At 33.0% G+C, this 20,719-nt stretch overlaps 1 pseudogene; it reads right to left on the reverse strand.

The window, feature by feature from the left end:
- Nucleotides 1-18,995: 18,995 nt before the first annotated feature.
- LOC149224021 (endochitinase 4-like) lies at nt 18,996-20,485 on the reverse strand (annotated as a pseudogene).
- Between the last annotated feature and the right edge of the window lie 234 nt (nt 20,486-20,719).

A 20,719-nucleotide genomic window follows, 5' to 3' on the forward strand; every position in this document is an offset into this window, starting at 1 on the left:
ATCAAACTTGAATTGAAAAAGAAGGAGTTACAGCTCACATGTGAGTACCGCACCTGGAGACTGCACTCAAACAAAGAGAACTCTCTCCGTACACTCTACATTCATCAAATGAGCAATTACGTCATTAAGTACTTTACTAGAGATCAGGGAGTTGCAACCAAACTCCTACACTCTAGGAACAAATCCTAAACTAAGGAGATACGTTACAACTGGTGTAACCATTTCTCCATTAATACAAAATAATATTAATTATTTTCAACTCTCCTTGTGTTATGTGGTGAATGGGTTACATTTTGTTTTTTTTTGTTGTTGTAAAAAAACATTGAAAACTAGCATTTCATGGAATATTATATTTGGTGTACATAAAAGAATAAATTAATAATTAAATACCTTTGAAGCATATTGTTTTTGGGAGGGTTCCTTCTGCGATCAAATTATGTTTATTACTTTTACTATTTCCTTGTAAACTTTTTTGGACATCCCTAATTGCATGTATTGTCTTTCCTCTTTATTGGCCTTTAGAATTTTGATAATATTCATGAAAAATGAAAAAGAACAATTTTATTTTTATTTTTAATTTGAGCCACAAAAAAATATAGCAAAAGAAGTTAATTTGTTAATTTTTTCAATGTCTTATACAAGACATTTATTAATAATAAAGTTTAAATGTTATTTTTTTTTTCTTTTGGTCAGTTTTTGCTATTGGGAATCTCATGGGTCTCATTAGCCATTTTTATGGAATACTTCCTTTCTTTTATAGATAACCTTATTCTTGAAGTTCATTGGACTCTGTGTGGAAAGTATGTCTATATGATTTTTCAACTATATCTCTCATAGCTTTGTAAATATTTTCTGCAAAGTATGTCTATATGATTTTTCAACTATATCTCTCATATATTTGTAAATATTTTCACCCCTCTCATTAATTTTCAGTCCCACTCCAAATGAACTAAGAACTAAGTCATCATTTACATGATTTATGATTTTCATTCTATTAGGATGAAATTCCATTATCTCACTATTGATCTTTGTACAACACACAAAAAATGTGAAATTGAGTGTTTAAAACATGTTATCAATTAATAGTAAGAAGTTCTCTTTTAGTAAAAGGTTGAAAAACTTCATGTTGATTACCTTTTGATCCACCTAATTTCACCATTTGTAAAATTTCCATAAAACTTTTATGCTATTTTGTACTCAAAGTGCAAATCATGTTATCAAGTTTCTTCAAGTTTTTTATTTGTATTGACATGACCAATAAACATGAATAATTTAAATCTATAGATTATTCAAAAATATTAAGTTTTAATAAATATTAAAGATCTTACCTTGTTCTCTGATTGGAATGAGCTATCATTGCACTTTGTTGCAATAATTTATTTTCAATTAACTTCTATCAACCATTTTCTATCAAAACAAAACAAAAAATCATTAGATATCTAGAAATTATAAATCAGTTTCACAAAATAAGATATTGATACACATAATAAAAAACTAGGAATGAGTGATATATATATATATATATATATATATATATATATATATATATACTCTTATATCTGCATGGTGTTTTATAAAGCAACATACACATTGATGCCTCATTACTATTCACTTTGCACTACCAAACTAGTGAACAAATTTGAAATATAATATTTTCTATTAATAAAAACAATGCTAATTACATATTTAGCTAAATGGCACTATCAATATGAACAGATGCATTGGTGCACAATTATTGTATAAACCCTTTTATAAAAAAATGATACTGACATGGTTTTGGATTTCATACAATGAGTGGTCCAATTCTAAGAGATACCACATGACCGATATACAATTAAAAATTTTATAATACTTTATTTCTCAAAAGAAACAAATATTTTGAAATATAGAGAGGGAAACTAAAGAGAAATGAAGAAAAAGCTAGGTGCATGTCATTATTTAAAGAACCAAGGCATTTTTTTATATATAAATGCATTGGTGTGCCATAAAATAATAGAGAATATTTCTAACTTTTAAGAGTCTTTCAAAATTCTATTTGAAGTTAGATTGTTCTATGCTTCACAAATTTTATTTTAAGAATATATTCATGTATTGATAGGGGCATTGGCTCAAAATACAAGGAAAAGAAGTTTGTAATATCAATTGACTAATAAACTCAACCAATGTTAAACATGGTCACCATGGTCAACAAGTTCAACCATAGTCAACCATATTCAACCATGGTTAAACTAGATTCACAATGGTTAATCATGCTCATCAATTGTCAAGCATGGTCACTATGATCATCCATAGACATCCATAGCCAACATGGTCAACCATTGCTAACATGATCAACAATAGTCATCTGTAGCTAAATGTTGACAACCATGGTTAACCATGTTCTTCTATAGTCAACCATAGTTGACCATAGTCAACTATGTTCTAATAAGATCAAACATGGTCACCATGGTTAAACATAGTCAAACATGGTCAACAAGTTCAACCATATTCAGTCATGTTCAACCATTATCAAGACAACATAATAATGGTCAACAATATTTAATAATAGTCATTAATGGTCAATAAGTTCAACCAAGGCCATTTGTAGTCAACCATGATCATCCATATAAATTCATGGTCAAAATGGTCAAACATATTCATCTGTAGTTAAACAATAACAGCCATGGTCAACCATGTTCAAACAAGCTCAACCATGGGCAAACATGGTCATGGTTACAAATAGTCAAACATGGTCAACAAGTTCAACCATAGTCAACCATGGTTAAGCCAAATCAATAATGGTTAACCATATATGACCATAGTCGACCCTTTTCAACCATGGTCAATCATCATCAACCATTGTTAGCCATGGTTGACCCTCTTCAACCATCATCAACCACAATCAATCATAATAAACCATAAGCAATCAAGGTCAACTTTCATCAACCATGGTTAAACCTTGTCAACCATATCTTGACCATATTTAACCATATTCAACCATATTCAACCAAAGTTAACTATAGTCAATGATAATATACTAATCTTCATGCATGTTGGTCATTAACTATCAGAACCACATTAAAAGTGGTTGATTAATGTTGATCAATGCCATAAATATTTTCAAGGTAAAAATGAGATTGATTGACATTTAACAGTCAAATCGTTACTCATAGGTGTGTCCCTTGTCCCAAAAACAAGGGGATTTCACACATCAAAATGGTGTCAAGCTTGGATATTACCTTCAAATTGGATTATTATTATTATTTTCAACCACTTTTCATGTGGTTGTGCTAGTTTATAGAAAAGTATGATGCATTATTGGTTGATGGTTGATGCAAGTAGTCACTAATAATAAGATAATTGCCTAGGAAAACATATGCTAAAATAAAAAGGTACTTAAACATCGAACTAAGCTAGAAGATGGAAAGAAACAAATATCAGTGCAAAGGTAGTCAAAATCTAAAGACATGATCAAAATATGCACCTATTAGACAAAAGTATATTTTCAAAACATTCCTAAAAAAAGCTACTATGAAATTATTTGAAATGGTAAAAGCAAACAATGACAAAAAAAAATGGAATAGTAGCAGGTCATATTAATCATGTAAATTGTATGATGATGAAAAAGCAAGATATTCCCAAAGGGTTTTTTGTGGATGATTCGTTTGTATACAATGAATTGGTGGTGCAGGTTAACAATTACTGCATTCACATTTGTCTCAATATAGCCTAGAGTTTATTTGATTTGAATGAGATATCATCTCTCTATTGTGATTGTTTCTAGTTGAGTTGGAAGGTGTTTTATACATACTTATATTGTTTCTAATTAAGTTGAAATATTTATTTATATAGTTTTTTTTTAGTTAAGTTAAAAAAAGGTCAAATTTATGTTCAGAGGGGGTTTCTTGTCATACAAACAAAGAAATCTCATATACCAATTGAGTGGTGACCTTAACATTAAATTATTATTATAATTTAGTAAAACAGATATGTATAATGCTCACGTTACAATTTAAATTACAAAAGTAATATTAGAATAAATTAACAACAAAACAATATTTCAATATTCTCAATATGCAATATTGCTAAAAATATTTTTATATCAACCTTTACATAAAATAATTAAAAGTAAAAAAATAATACCAAATTTAAAAACAAATAACATCTCGATAAAAATATTTCAATGTCCATGTAAATATTTGAATATTAACTTTATTGATATATTTATAAGGGAATTGATTTTTTTTTAATGAATAATATATTAGGGAATTAAACACAATTTTTTTGTAATGATAAAACATTTAAATGATATGTATTTTTCCTAGAAAAAAATCATAGTTTCTATTTCAGATAAACTTGATAGTACATCCAAGGTCAAGTTGACTACATCATAATCAACTAACATATTTTTTCAAAATTGCTTGTTTTTTTGAGAGGGCCTTATGTAAGATTTAACTAATAGGATCTAAATACATAGTTGATAGAAACATAAATTCCAAATATGACCTAGATAATGAGCAAAAGGCATGGCATATATCCAATTGATGCATACATTTTAGTTAGGAATAATAACATGGCAAGAGATAAGGGTATTATCCCTATATTCCTCAACGAAATGAGATTGATTCTAAATAAGAAGTCCCCTCTTTTAGAGAGAGTTGGCTTGTGCATTATGTTTATGATAGATATGATTGAATGAAATTACTTGAAATAGAGCAATGATTTCCTTCAACTATGGAGCAATTGTGAAAGACCCAAATTATAGATCCGTGCCTTGTCTTGCATCGAGTAAATAACCATTTTAGCGTACTTGAATTCCTAAAGACAATGGAAATTCTTTGCAATGGTTAATTTCATAAGAGAATAGAAAGCACTAAGTTATCCCAAGTTGTTGGAAAATTCCCCAAAGTTTTCCTTTCCATAAAACTAATGACTGCCAAAGAAGGATAAAGTAGAACGAAGGTCATAAATTTAAACCTCCTCCTAATTGGCCCTATCAAAAGAAACTTGAGGGCTATGATAATTGATGATAGGGGTGAGAAGGATGCATGAGGCCTTAGATATGGATGATCAATTGAGAGAAGAAAAATATGACATGGCTCAAATTTCCACTAGGTATGGATGGGAGACATTTTTTCAAAGAGTATTATGTTTTGAGTAATTGATGCAGGAGCATCCAGCTCAACATTATCAATGTATTCTAGTAGATATAGGGGGTCTTGTGTTTCAAGGAAGTTAGTTTCCTAAGAATTGAGTTAATGTAATTATTTAATGTTTCGAGTGATTTTAATGAGAATAGGGATTAATTCAATATTGTGAGGCTTTATTGTAAATTTTCTCGAATATAGGAGAACATGAGAAAATTAGGATAGTTGAGTGATGAGAGGATTGAGAATTGATTGTAAACCTCAGATTAGGAAGTAGTTCATGATTCTGTGGATTTGAGAGAATCCTTAGGGATGAGGAAGAGATTTTAGGAATGTGGTTGAGGAATCTACGGATCTAAAACTAGAAATTGGTTTTAGAATTCCTTGGTATAAATGTAAGCCTAAAAGGCATGACCAGGGGTTGGAGAGGTTGAATATGAAAATAGATAGGATATTGGAGTGTTTGTAAGCCTACGGGCAGATTAGGAAATAGAGGCCATTGATATTTAAGATCAGGCCAGAGAGCTAGAGATCTCAGTCTGTAATTCATTGTTGTAATTATATAGATACATAGATTAATTAAAATCCTGTATAAGTGCGTGATTGAGTGTTGAAGGATGAATTGAATGTATTTAGAAAGTGTACATATATATTTATGCAGGCAAGTGCAATGAACGCAAGGAGGCAGATTCAAGGTGAAGTACACAGAGAAAGACACGAAGAGGAGAACCACAATGGACAGGTGAAACCATTAGAAATATCAAATTCAAGCTCAGGAGGAAGTGCACAGTTAAAAACACTGAGAGACCAAAACTTTGAAGAAAGCCAGAATCCACAGAGACGCTGAATAAATAGTGCAAATACATTTAATTGGATTAGTAGAGAAGTGAAATATCCATGCTCAGTAGTCGTCGGATCGGGATTATCGATGACCAGGATTAAATCGGCAGAGTGGATTAATCGGGATTGCATCGCATATCCCAAAGGGAGGAAGCGATTGCGACATGCAATCTATAGCCGGACCCGAAACCTTATCAGATGTAACCTATAAGCCTATTGGGTCCATAATGTATGTCAGATCAGAGCTTAGGTGGAAAGGGTCAATTGCGATGGTGCGGTAGCGATAATTGCTGATCGGAGGTCGCTCGTTGTGAAAATTGTAGTGGGAAGGCTCAAGGAACTAGACCTAATGAAGTTATAGTTGCAGGTACATATTATTTGAGGTCCGTGGATATGTTTCAAGCGGAATTTAGTGTAATTCCATATATTTGTGTTAAAGTGGTTTAATGCTAAAATATACGTTAAAACGTTCCGATATCGCATATCACAACGGAAGGGTCAATGAAGACATATATATACATATAACCCGTGGAAGGAGCGATGGCTGATTGTGATGAGGTTAAACCTCGGGAAACATGACAAGGATGTACAGAAGGGCAGAAATGTATGTTTATGTGGGCATTTTTCTTTGTAAATGGTTTATAAGGAAATATGCGCTGGTAAGAGATTTATGTGTTAAGAACATATGTAACCAAAGGTTTTGTAAGGGAAAGGTCATATATGTTTGATTTAAGGTTTTATAAAGGTTGTGAAGTGGTTTTAAGTCCTGATAGAGGAGAAATAATGGAAGGATTTAAGAAAAGGGTGTATAAAGATAAATAAAGGATTATGAGGGTTTAAAAGTCCTGATATGAAGGATTTGGCCTAAGGGCTAGGCTATGTGGGTATAAAGTTCTGATAGAGGGTTTAAAGCGGGGTGATTGAGTTTTGATTGAAAGGAACTATGACTGAAAGGGCCTTAACCATTGATGGTTAAAGATTTGACTCCTTAGGTGAGTTAAATTACCTGGACAAGGTATTTACACCTCTTTATGCATACTGTGGGTATGTGCAGGGGTAACCTTGCGTCATTTTGGTATCAGAGCTGAATTATAAATGAAACATTTAGTATTAGGCAGAAGAAAGCAATTATGGGAGAAAGTTTCTTGAAGGAATTCAGAACAAAGATATTTGCGAAGATGTGTATGTAGGTAAGGGAGATCAGATTTTAATATGACAGTGAAGCAACCAGAGTAAAGCTGGAAGAATGGAGAAGAACAGTAAAGTTCTTAGAGGTAGGTGAACAAGAATTAAGAAGAGATTGCAAAGACAGGAAGGATCCATAGTGATGTTTGGAGAATGAAGATTCACTCGGATGTGAAGAGAGGATGGAGAAATCATATAGGTATTGTTTTGTTTAATTTTTATTTGAGTTTGCTGACAGAGAAATAGATTGAAGATTGATGGTTGCAGCTAATGAAGTATCTCAGCAAAAGGAGATCATGCCTTAAGAAGCCGTAATGGAAGGAATTGTTAAGGATTTCTGAGTGGAAGAACACTCAACAAAGGAGAAATTGTTGCTGATAGTTGAGCTTTACCAAGATAAAGCCAGAGGATTGGAAGAAAGAATCAGATTCTAAATCTGATTGATAGTAGCTGAATATTGAGGATTTATGCAATGGAAGCATAAAGATCTGCTGAAACAAGTTTGCAGAAATGGTGAGATCTTGAAGGTAGGTGGAGGCATGCAGTTTGTTCTGATGATTAGCAGATATTGAATGAGTGAAATTTTAGAGCAGGATTACAGTAGTTAAACTATAAGAAGGATGTTTGTAAGTTTTTGAAGAAGAAGAGTTTGAAGAAACAACTGAAAGCTAGTGGAAAGGACAGTCCATTCAAAAGTGCAGGTGAATGGGAGGACAAGATTAGACAGAGGTTTTGAAGGTAAGATGATATGGTTTTATTCTAATTAGATTGGAGATTAGAAGGTTGTAGTCTTTGCATTGAAGTAAGAGTATTGGTGCAACTCCCAAAAGGCAATTCCACAAAGGATGTGGTTAGAATTGCTAAGAGATAAAGGAAGCTAGTAAGAGTTTCTAAGTGGAAGCATAAATGTGGCAGAACCTTGAGGAATTCCAACAGAGATTGGATAAAGAGGACAATGGTGTTCTTGGAAAGTATAGATGAGTTGAAGCCCAAAAAGAGCAAAGAGAATTGCTAAAGGAGGTTCCAGAGACAGAGAACCAATTGCTTACCAAAAGACTGAGTGAGGAGAGCTTGGTGAGGTAAGTGGTAGTAGCGAGGACTTGCTGTTGAAGAGGCTTTAGTGCAACTCATAGTGAAGTGAGTGAGGAACTCATAGAGATGGAGAGGATGATGACTAGTGACAGTCATAACAGAGGTTCTGAAGAGATCACAATAGAGGACAAAAGGAGAAGGATGCCAAGGCAAATGGCATACAGAGACAGTTAAGCAAAGAGAAATATGAGAGGGAGAAGGCTGAGATAACAGTTCAGCTTGAAGTGTTAATGGAGATGTTGCAAAGTAATGAAGCAAACCAGAAACATGGTTATGTCATGAGAAAGAAAGTGAAATGGCAGAGGCTACAAGAGAAGAGGAATCAACAGGTGAATATGCAGATAATAAAGGAGATAAGGAAACTTGAAAAATTTACAGAGAAGCTTAAAAGAGTTGAGCTACAGCAAAAGGGAGATGAAAAAGAAGATGTTGAAGTTTTGATATGTGAACCAGAAAGTGGACCATGACTTTTTGAAAGTGATGAAGAGCTAGAGGAGTTGAATCATATGAATGATTCGAAGCAACCAGAAGACTTGGTGACTGAAGCATCAAGTGAGACTAGAAGGTCTTGTATTTTTAAAACTAATGATTTGTGTATGATTGCAGGTTTGGAAGAAGATAGACATCTTTTAAAGCTGTCAAAGATGTGAAAGAATACCTTCTAGAAGATGAAAGTTTTGAAGCAAAATATGACAAAGAGGCTGGGAAAGAATTAGTTCACTACAGTGGACAAGTGCAGAGAAGCATCATTGAAACATATGATGAGGAGGAGAGACTAGCTGACAGTCTCAAGAGTCCTTTGGGTTTGAATCAACATACTGACGTGTTGACAAAAGGAGAGAGATTAGAGCAACATATTGAAGTGTTGCCAAAGGAGGAAGAGGTACAAAGGCCTTATATTTTTTATTATAATAATTGTCTCATAATTGAAGATGTTGTTGCAGAAGCTAGAACATATTTGGCACAGGTGGACAGCCAAATGAAAGAAGAAGAGGAAGAACATCTATTGAAGGATGTCAAGAAAGATTTAGCACAGGAAGAAGGACCATGTGATGATGGGTCAATAACAAGTGAGGAAATGGGAGATTATGTAAAATTTCCAAAATTCACTCCAAGTAAAATCATTGAGCTATATAGAGAATTAGACTTTCAAAGGAGAAAGCTAGAAGAGCAGAGGATAAATGTTTAGGATAAATTGCTGAAGAAGGATGACAAAACAATTGTCATAAATAATAATCAAGAAGAAGTTGACAGGTGCAGAAAACAGAAGTAGGAAACTATTCTAAAAGACAATATAGTAGTAGCAGAAAAGGTGCAAACCGGCAATAAAGAAGAGAGTAAGGATGGAAAGGAAGCAATCTGAATAAGTGAAGAACAAGCAAGAATGAGAGTTCAGCAATCAAGGGATGAAAACAGTCAGCAGACAGAGGATATTCTGGATAGGGAAATTGAGTTAATAAGGAGGTTAATGATGAAAGTGTCTCAGAAGAAGATAATAGCAAGGAAGGAGAGGAGTGACAACAAGAGGAAGACAGTAGCAGACTATGAAAGCAGAGCAAGTGGAGCATTATAGCATAAAGTATGGAGACCTGGAGAATAGCAACAGACAATAGTAGTAATAGAACAATTGACAAGCAAGGATAGATTACAAAATAAAGTCTGGGATCCAGGAGGAAACAATTATCCAGACTTATGACCAGGTGGTCATAAATTTTCTTACATGGGGAGTCTGATGCAGGAGCATCTAGCTCAACATTATCAATGTATTCTAGTAGATATAGGGGGTCTTGTGTTTCAAGGAAGTTGGTTTCCTAAGCATTGATTTAATGTAACTATTTAATGTTTTGAGTGATTTTAATGAGAATAGGGATTAATTCAATATTGTGAGGCTTTATTGTAAATGTTATCGAATATAGGGGAACATGAGAGAATTAGGATAGTTGAGTGATGAGAGGATTGAGAATTGATTTTAAACCTCAGATTAGGAAGTAGTTCATGATTCTGTGGATTTGAGAGAATCCTTAGGGATGAGGAAGAGGTTTTAGGAATGTGGTTGAGGAATCTATGGATCTAAAACCAGAAATTGGTTTTAGAATTCCTTGGTATAAATGTAAGCCTAAAAGGCATGAACAGGGGTTAGAGAGGTTGAATAGGAAAATATATAGCAGATTGGAGTATTTGTAAGCCTACGGGCAGATTAGGAAATAGAGGCCACTGATATTGAAGATCAGGCCAGAGAGATAGAGATCTCAGTTTGTAATTCATTGTTGTAATTATATAGATACATAGATTAATTAAAATCCTATATAAGCACGTGATTAAGTGTTGAAGGATGAATCGAATGTATTTAGAAAGTGTACATATATATTTATGTAGGCAAGTGCAGTAAACGCAAGGAGGCAGAGTCGAGGTGGAGTACACAGAGAAAGACACGAAGAGGAGAACCACAATGGATGGGTGAAACCATTAGAAAGATCAAATTCAAGCTCAGGAGGAAGTGCGCAATTAAAAACACTGAGAGACCAGAACTTTGAAGAAAGCCGAAATCCACAGAGACACTGAATAAATAGCGCAAATACATTTAATTGGATTAGCGGAGAAGTGAAATATCCATGCTCAGTAGCCGTCGGATCGGGATAATCGACAGCTAGGATTAAATCGGTAGAGTGGATTAATCGGGATCGCATCTCATATCCCAAAGGGAGGAAGCAATTGCGACATGCGATCTATAGTCGGACCCGAAACCTTATCAGATGTAACCTATAATCTTATCGAGTTCGTAATGTATGTCAGATTAGAGCTTAAGTGGAAAGGGTCAATTGCGATGGTGCGACAACGATTGCTGATAGTGATAATTGCTGATCGGAGGTTGGCCATTGCAGAAATTGTAGTGGGAAGGCTCAAGGAACCGGACCCGATGAAGTTATAGTTGCGAGTACATATTATTTGAGGTCCGCGGATATGTTTCAAGCGGAATTTAGTGTAATTCCATATATTTGCGTTAAAGTGGTTTAATGCTAAAATATACGTTAAAACATTCCGATATCGCATATCGGAGTGGAAGGGGCGATGAAGACATATATATATATATATATATATATATATATATATATATATATATATATATATATATATATATATATATATATATATATATATATATATATATATATATATACGTATGACCCATGGAAGGAGCGATGGCCGATTGCGATGAGGTTAAACCTCGAGAAACGTGACAAGGCTGTACGGAAGGGCAGAAAGGTATGTTTATGTGGGCATTTTCCTTTGTAAATGGTTTTTAAGGAAATATGCGCTAATAAGAGATTTATGTGTTAAGAACATATGTAACCAAAGGTTTTGTAAGGGAAAGGTCATATATGTGTGATTTAAGGTTTTATAAAGGTTGTGAAGTGGTTTTAAGTCCCGATAGAGGAGAAATAATGGAAGGCTTTAAGAAAAGGGTGTATAAAGGTAAACAAATGATTATGAGGGTTTAAAAGTCCCAATATGAAGGATTTGGCCTAAGGGTTAGGCTATGTGGGTATAAAGTTCCGATAGAGGGTTTAAAGCGGGGTGATTGAGTTTCGATTCAAAGGAACTGTGACTAAAAGGGCCTTAACCATTGATAGTAAAGATTTGACTCCTTAGGTGAGTTAAATTACCTGGGACAAGGTGTTTACACCTCTTTATGCATACTGTGGGTATGTGTAGGGGTAACCCTGCGTCAGTAATCCAAATATTCCAAGCCACCACTAATTATTGTACCTTATACCATTTCAATGTCGAATTATCAAAATATGAATAGGAACAATCTTCAACAATTTATTGATCCCAAAGATCCAAGCATTTTATATGTATCTCTACTTGTTTCCACACCTATATAGAGAAACTACATTGAACAAGTAAATGTAAAAGGTATTTAGTAGCACCATGACACAAATAAAATATAATAGGATGCAAGAAACCCATTTTTTCATTATGTCCCAAGTTAAAATATGATTTTTTAGAATCAACTAAAATAAAATGACACTCTTAAGAGGACTCACGATCTTCAATAACTTCTTATCCCACTAGGTGACATCATTCTGGTCAACGTTTAGAAGAGAAATATAGCCTAGTCTAGTAGTGTATTGTCTTCCATCAAAATTGAAAATCCAAACCAACTCATCTTCTCCATAATTGATCTATATGTGTATAGAATTTAACTAAGCATTAGAGAAATTTTGAGGTCAAAGATGGGCCTGAAAACAAAAATGTAGAAAAAAAATCAACTTTATAAGAACCAAAAGGATTCAATATGATGATGTCAACCATGGGGGATCATTCACCATTTTTGGAGTAAAAAAGTAAAAAGATAAATAAAAAATAAAAAAAATTTCAACTTATATCCCTACGATTTTACTCAATTTTCGAGCGAGGGAACTTGTTGGATGCAAAATTTAATTTTGCATCCAAGGCATACCCATGTTACGTTCTTTTGATGGATCCTACAACACAAAAAATGTGAAATACATGAAAACCATTATTGCAATCACATTTTTTTCATGCATTTCACATTTTTCATGTAGTAGGGTCCATCGAAAATATGCAACATGGGTACCCATTGGATGCAAAATTAAATTTCGCATCCAATGAACACCCCCACTCAAAATTTAAGTAAAATCATAGGTAGATAAGTTGAAAACGTGAGTTGAAAAGTAGTTTTTCTTTTTTTTTCCCTCCAAAACTTGATGAGGTAATCTAATGTTATTTTATTATTTTATTTTATAATATTCCTTAGGAGGCCCATTTTAGACCTCAAAATTTCTCTATTTCAATAAACCAACTTGAATAATTGATCCATAAATACTCAGGGTTTCTATCCACTATTGAAAAACATCCTTGATGTTGTGTCCCCCCCCAGACAATTTTATTTAGGGTACATATAATCATTTTCTATAGGTGTCCAACTAAATCATTAAGTAATGAAACATCATCATTTCAACTTACAAGTGCATCCTTACTACTATCCATTGATTTGAGGAGTTATTTGTTGACTTGTTGGGATATCAAATCCAATCCCACTTGGTCCCTAGAAAAATATATTTAGCTATGAGTATTTTTCTTCGTAGATTATCATGGGTGAGAAAGATGCACAATGATTTCCTACCCAAGGAATTCTTTAAAGACACAATTTCTTTTAAACCCCAACTCTGAAATGCCTCAGGGAATGAATCTATGACTAAGTATTTCGCAAGGGCCTTCCATAAAGAATTGAATATAATCTTTTGAACATGATTCAATATGGTTGTAGAGATGAGTTTGAAAAGGTGTCGATATATTTAAATTGACTCCAACACAAATTTTATTAGGATAAAACAATCCTCGTAGGATAGCCAATGAAACATCATAAGTGAATTCAACTCTTCACTTTAAATAGTAGCCATTTCCACTCAGCTATACCATTTCTATTTGGATTGATGTTAAAACCTAAGTATTTGAATCCTTAATTAAGGCTATGAGACTAATACTTGCAAAGATCTATCAACTGGAGTTTATTTACTTCCATGCCATCAAGGAAGTATATGGTATATTTTACCAAGTTTACCAACATCCCCATATCATAAAAATATTTCTCGATAATCAATTTGAAATTATCATCTTCTGCCACATTACAATAGAAAAATTAAATCACATCATCCACAAATAAGAAATGAATAAATTTAATATTTTGGCCTATCAAAATCCCCTAAACGTAGTGGCATTTTATGGATTTAATGGGCATTCCACTGAGCCCTTATGCAATAATCAAGAAAAAATAAGACGAGTTTGGACAACCTTGATGAAGTCCTTTGTAGAGCTTAAAATTGAAAGATGAATTTGCACCATTAATTAGAATCCAAAAAGAAGAATGCAAAATGTATCCCATGATACAATTAACTAGACAAAGATCAAACCCAGCATGAAGAAGGAATTTGAATAATGTCCATTGAACTTTACGATAATATTCTTATAGGCCCAATTTCAAAAGAGCCGTACAAACTTACTAGTAGTTTTAATTGTTTGCACCCCTTCTTGGGTTGACTTGATAGTTTTATGGATTGCCCTAACTCTAAGAAACCTAAACTATTTATCCAATAGAAACCATGAGAGTAGAGGCATTATCCTTGCAATGATGGTTTTTGCCACAATCTCGTAGATATATTTTCATAATGAAATAGGATGCAAGTTAGTTAAATTCTTGGGATAGTCGAATTTATAGCTAAGTGCCATGAATGTAGAATTGAAGTTGCCACACATCCACTTTGCATGTAAAATATGTTCCACCATCATGAGAAGATCATTCCCTGCAATATTTAAAAATTTCATGAAAAACTCTTTTATCCATTCTCTTCATCCTCTACAAACCTAGGAAAGTTTCCCAAAACCTTGAGCATTGAACCTATGTCTTCATGAAGGGGGCCTAAAAAAGTTTTGAAATGTTTGATTGCCAACAACAAAAAAATCCTAAAATCCCCCAAAATTATTTCCAAGATCCTTAGTCAAAGCCTAAATGGTGTTATAGTTTCCTATAGTTAGCATAGTCATGGAAGAAATTTATGTTCTAATTCACCATTTCTAACAATAATGCCTAACTCTTGAATCTACAAAACCTTTCTTCACCCAAAAGAAAGATCATTTGTTTGCTCTCTTGAAGACATAATTGAACCATTCGTCCATCAAATAAACAATTCTCAAAGTCAAGAAAAGACAACTTTCTTTCAATTTCTCTAATTTGAAAAGTCTTTTGTTTCCTTTTTTTTCTAACACAACCCACTTAATTTTTTAGAAAACTATAAGCATGCATAAACATATAAATCTAAATAATATGGAACCGAATTCAAAATCATCCTCTCTCTCTAATAGGAATTATATTTAAAAAAGATTTGATTTTTAAATCCACCTTTACCTAGCTCCAAGAAAAACTAAAGTAATAAAAATTAAAACCTTGTCTATTATCTAAATTGATCAATATAAGTAAATAATTCTTAATGTGCTGAAAATAAGTCCAAGAAAATGTTGCTTCATCATAAAATTGAGGCCACCCCCGCCATAAGATTTTCCATATAAAAATAGCCAAGAGAAAGGTATTCAAGTGAACAGGTTCTATTCCAAAAGTTCTGATTTTTAAATCCACCTTTAACTAGCTCCAAAAAAAACTAAAGTAATAAAAATTAAAACCTTATCTATCATCTAAATTGATCAGTATAAATAAATAATTCTTAATGTGCTGAAAATAAGTCCAAGAAAGTGTTGCTTCCTCATAAAATTGAGGCCACCCCTGCCATAAGATTTTCCATATAAAAATAGCCAAGAGAAAGGTATCAAGTGAACATGTTCTATTCCAAAAGTTCTCCTTGCCATACTTTAGCCCGTAAATGTTTAGAATGTGAAACTCCATTTTCAGTTCTTAGATTATGAATAGCCAAAACTACCTCGATAAGAGAAATATATGTAATTTTTCCTTCCATATTTCAATACCAATATAATATAATATAATATAATATAATATATATATATATATATATATATATATATATATATATATAAAATATGGATTTGAAAATAGTTTTTTTTGTTTTCTAAAGATATTATATATATAAAAGCGAACTAAAAATAGTTTTTATGTTTTTTTAGGAATATGTAAGGAAATTGTTTGTTTTTATACCAATACTATATATATATAAAATGGATTTGAAAATAGTTTTTTTTTGTTTTTTAAAGATATTATATATATAGGGGTGGTCGAAAGATATTAAGTGTAACATCAGAGTTAAACAAGGTTGCCCCCTCTCCCCTACCCTATTTGGCATTTACATCGATAAGCTCGAAGGCTATTTAGAGGAAGCAGGATGTGATGGCATGATCTTAGCTGGGATAGTCGTCATCCTTCTTCTTTATGCTGACGATATTGTTATTTTGGCAAGGTGCCCATCTGATCTTAATAAGCAACTCAAGCTTCTTAAGGATTTCTGCTCTACCATGGGTATGACTGTTAACACTGACAAAACAAAAGTTATGATTATCAAATCCAAGAAGGACACTTACGCTAATTTTATGTATGACAATAATAACTTGGAGGAAGTGTATTCTTACAAGTACCTAGGAATTGATATTCATCACAAGCTCAACTGGAACCATAGCATTGAGAAAAGGATTAATGAGGGGTGGAAAGCTTAATTTGGTCTTGAAAATAATTGTAAAATAGCAAACCTCGTAATGTGGGATAAAAAGAAGTTCCTCTTTGAAACTTTAGTCACTTATGTTATCTTATATGGCTGTGAGGTTTGGGGTTGCAACATCTCCAGAGAATCATGGAGAAAGATTGAGAAAATCCAGAAGTGTTTTATAACTTATAACCTGAAAATTAAAAGTAATACACCCTATCCTATTCTCCTTATAGAAGCAGGTCTTTCCCCTATTGAGAGCCTAGCTATGCTTAGGTTTCTATTGTAAAAGCACAAAATCAGTAACATAGACGATCATAGACTTCCTAAGCTAGCTTTAAATTCTAGCCAAAACCACCTAAGGCTCAATCAAGGGTGGCATAAAGACACAAGGACCTGGTTAAACTATTGGGAGATCAACGAAAATGATGCATTGCAAAACATAAATAACATTAAAGATATTGTTACCTCTAAGTTCAAAGAAAAAATGTGGTGTGAGAAAGATTTAGCGGCTAAAAGAAAATTAAGTTATTATAAGAAGGTAATCAACCCCACCCTAGAAGATCAAAAGTATCTCTCTATTTTAACTAGCTCAAAGAAGAAAATTAATATAGCAAAGATTAGAACGAATTCTCATGAGCTCCATAGTGAAATAGGTTGTTGGGCAGTTCCTAAAACGCCATGGATGGAAAGGATCTGCCATATATGTGAGAATAGGAACATCGAGGATGAAAACCACTTCCTCTTAGAGTGCCCCACGTATAACCACATTAGATCTCAGTTTCACAGTCTTTGTTACAATACTGACCTTCCTAGCCTTTTACAATGTCAAAATTATAGTGAGCTCGGGAGGCTTCTCTCCAAGCTTTTTGAGCATAGGAATAAAATCTTAAGTCAAAATAAATAATTTGTTTCTTTAGGTCCGATAGACCATTGTTTGGACTTAGCGGACGTTAACCACCACCACCACCACCATCATCATCATCATCATCATCATCATCATCATCATCATCATCATCATCATCATCATCATCATCATCATCATCATCATCATCATCATCATCATCATCATCATCAAAGCCAACTAAAAATAGTTTTTATGTTTTTTTAGGAATATGTAAGGAAATTGTTTGTTTTTTTCAAATGGAAGATTCAAATAATATATTACAATGGGAAAATGTATACCATCTTTCCTTCTCAATATGAATTTGATAATTAATATATAAAAACTAATATAAAGTTAAAATTTAATATATATGAATTAAAATGATTTTTTTATATTTTTATTATTTTAAATTTAATTATTAATTTTGAAATTTTTTATAGGCTTTGTATTAAGATGAGTTTTCAGTAAGACCAGTTTTTATGGACTTGGAGTATGTGCTAAAATTGTTTTTGTTTGGCTAAGGGTTAATTTTTTTTGTACGTAAGGAAACAGGTTAACGACTTAAGACCCAAAAGCATCTGGGGAGTGAAAACCTACCCCTTATATACCATAGGGTTATTTCAAGTGGCATGGTTTTCCTTAAATAATAGTCATGAATTTGGTGAATAACAGTTAGAGATGACTATCCTCACTGCTAGTTTGAAAAATAAATTATGATAAATTTTCCCACATGTGAAAAAGAAAAAAATATAACTCCATCAAACCCGTACTCACTGACAAAGACCAAAGATTATCACAGTTCTTTGTTTTTAAGCTTGGTGATAAGAAATGAGCAGAATTCTGAGGATTCCACAGGAAATTTTATAAAGTAAAATAAATATCATGTCACATCTCCAACCAATGAAAAAATAATTTTCTACACACTCAATACATCAAAAATAAACGGAAATATTATATTAATAATACATTAAAAATTAACTTAAATATTATATTAATATTAATGTTTTTAATTCTGCCTAGTAAGGATTATGTTAATTTTTATGTTTTTAATTCTACCTATATCAATATATGAACTTAAACTTAATATTTATAGATTATAAACTGAAAGAACAAACTAGATATTACGTTAATATTAATGTTTTTAATTCTACCAACACAAAAATTTGAACATATAATTTATAAATTAACACCAATACTAATCTTACATTTATGAACTGTATGAACAAAAGCAGAGTACTCTATATCATGATAACAGAAAAACATCTTATTTAACGCTAAAGAAAGATAAATCATCCCTAACAAGTAAAACAAGATATATGTTATTTGTGAAAACCAAGATTGGTCCTTTTCCTGACAATTTCCTAACCAGTAATACACCATCTATTGGCTGCCAAATATATAAAATCAATGTGACATTAAATGCACTAATAAGTACAATTAATTAATCTAATCTTACACAGTTCACTGGCATGCAAAACCCATGGATGTGCTGACAAGTTGAAAGAGAGGGACTGATCATAAGAGAATGTTGTCTCGTTCACATAGATCCGTTTCCTGCTAATGCTAACCATGGTAATCAGACTCTATCGATTTTATTGAGTACTTTGAACTATAGTATTTTGAACTATTCTGGATCCCTTGATGAAGACCAAGAGGTCACAGCATATTAATATACTTTTAACATCTAAGGTTATTTCCTGGATCTACACCAAACTCATTGCAATAGTTGGTATAATAATTGACACGTTCATCAACTGCGTTGGAGTCTCCACCATTGCATTCATCCCCGCTGATTGCTTTGATCGTTGCCATGAATCCTTGTCCAAATGTAATAGCAGAGTGGCAATTACTATGCTTCATCCAAAACCAGACAGCAGTCTTCCACGAGATTGAGCCATTCCCGGCTACAATTTCAGGGTGATTCAGACCATCAAAGCCCAGGTAATCACCAGCCCAGGTAATCACCAGCTGCATCATAATTATAAATCCTGAAAAAGAACTGAGAGTCAAACAGCATGAAACAACCTCTCAAGAGAAATCCAATTCAAATTTAATAGATAGAGTCATTTTTTTTTATAATTCAATTTAATAGATGAATAAATTAATTTTTTTGATACTTTCTTTCTCCATAGACAAAGTGTATAGGATTTTTTTTTGAGCTTATAAGATTTTTATTTTTATTTTTTCCTAAGGCTTTGGGATTTTTATTTTTATTTTTTTTCAATGATACTTTTCTGACTAAATCTCTACAGATAATTTTGGGACTAAACTTCCACAGATAACTATGGGACGTTAAGACTAAATCTCTACACATAACCATTAGACCTTAATCTCCAGAAATAAAATTGAAACCAAACCTCCCCCATAACTATTAAACCACAAACTCAAACTGAAACTTATACTAAACCCACAAACTCAAAACTAAAACTTATACTAAACCTTATAAACATACCTATCATTATAAATATTATAAACGTGTTTTATAAGATTTTTCCTTCAATGGTTTTGGGGGACTTTTTTTTCAATGGTATAGCAAGATGTGAAATCAAACCTCCACACTTACCGTTAAGACCAAACCTCTACACGCACACTAAAGACTAAAACTTATAAACATTTATACCATTATAAGCCTACCTACCATGTGAGTTGCAAGGGGCCACGCCCGTAGTACTGCTTTCCCGCCACACACTGGTATGTCTGGTTGGTGGAATCGCAGTAGTCAGACTTCTCTATTTGCTCGACGTAGCACAGTCCTGCCAATCAGTCAGTAGTTATAGGTGTCACATGGTTAGACAACCGATTTCTAATATTGATAAATTCTGAAATGAAATCATAAAAATAAAAATATAAATATAAAACAAATTTATAGATGTACTGGAAGTCTCGTGAGCAATATTGGCGAAGAAAGCAGCGATTTCTCTCTTGTGGTCAACGTCGGGGCCAGTTGTGCCAAAGCCATAGAATGCAGTGGCTGCGTCCATGAAGTCACTGTATGTCTAGAAGTTCTTTCCTGGGCAAGTATCAGAAGCACCAGACAAAATTCCATTGAAGAAATCTTGGGTAGCAAAATCCCCAACATCTCCTCGGCAGATGGAAACAACATCGAAGGCAAGAACGAGCCATAGAATAATATCGGTGGGTGTCATAACACGGAGATTGTTTGTCATATTGGCTAATGTCTATCACTAATGTCACTAGCACAGAGAGTGTACTTCTTTGCTCAGTAGAAAGAAGACTGTTTGTTTATATGGCCATAAAGTCGTGGGAGTTTGAATTTAACTCTGCCGTGACGTTTGAGAATTATATCTTTTTTGACCTAACCTTGGCTAAGAGGAACACGTGGCCACATCAATGTTAATATGTTACGCCTATTCTCGACACTATAACTTGTGAGATGGGCC

The sequence above is a fragment of the Pinus tabuliformis genome, chromosome Q, assembly GCF_031772625.1.
Source record: "Pinus tabuliformis cultivar Carrire ecotype Pingquan chromosome Q, CPIR1, whole genome shotgun sequence".
Taxonomy (NCBI): Eukaryota; Viridiplantae; Streptophyta; class Pinopsida; order Pinales; family Pinaceae; genus Pinus; species Pinus tabuliformis.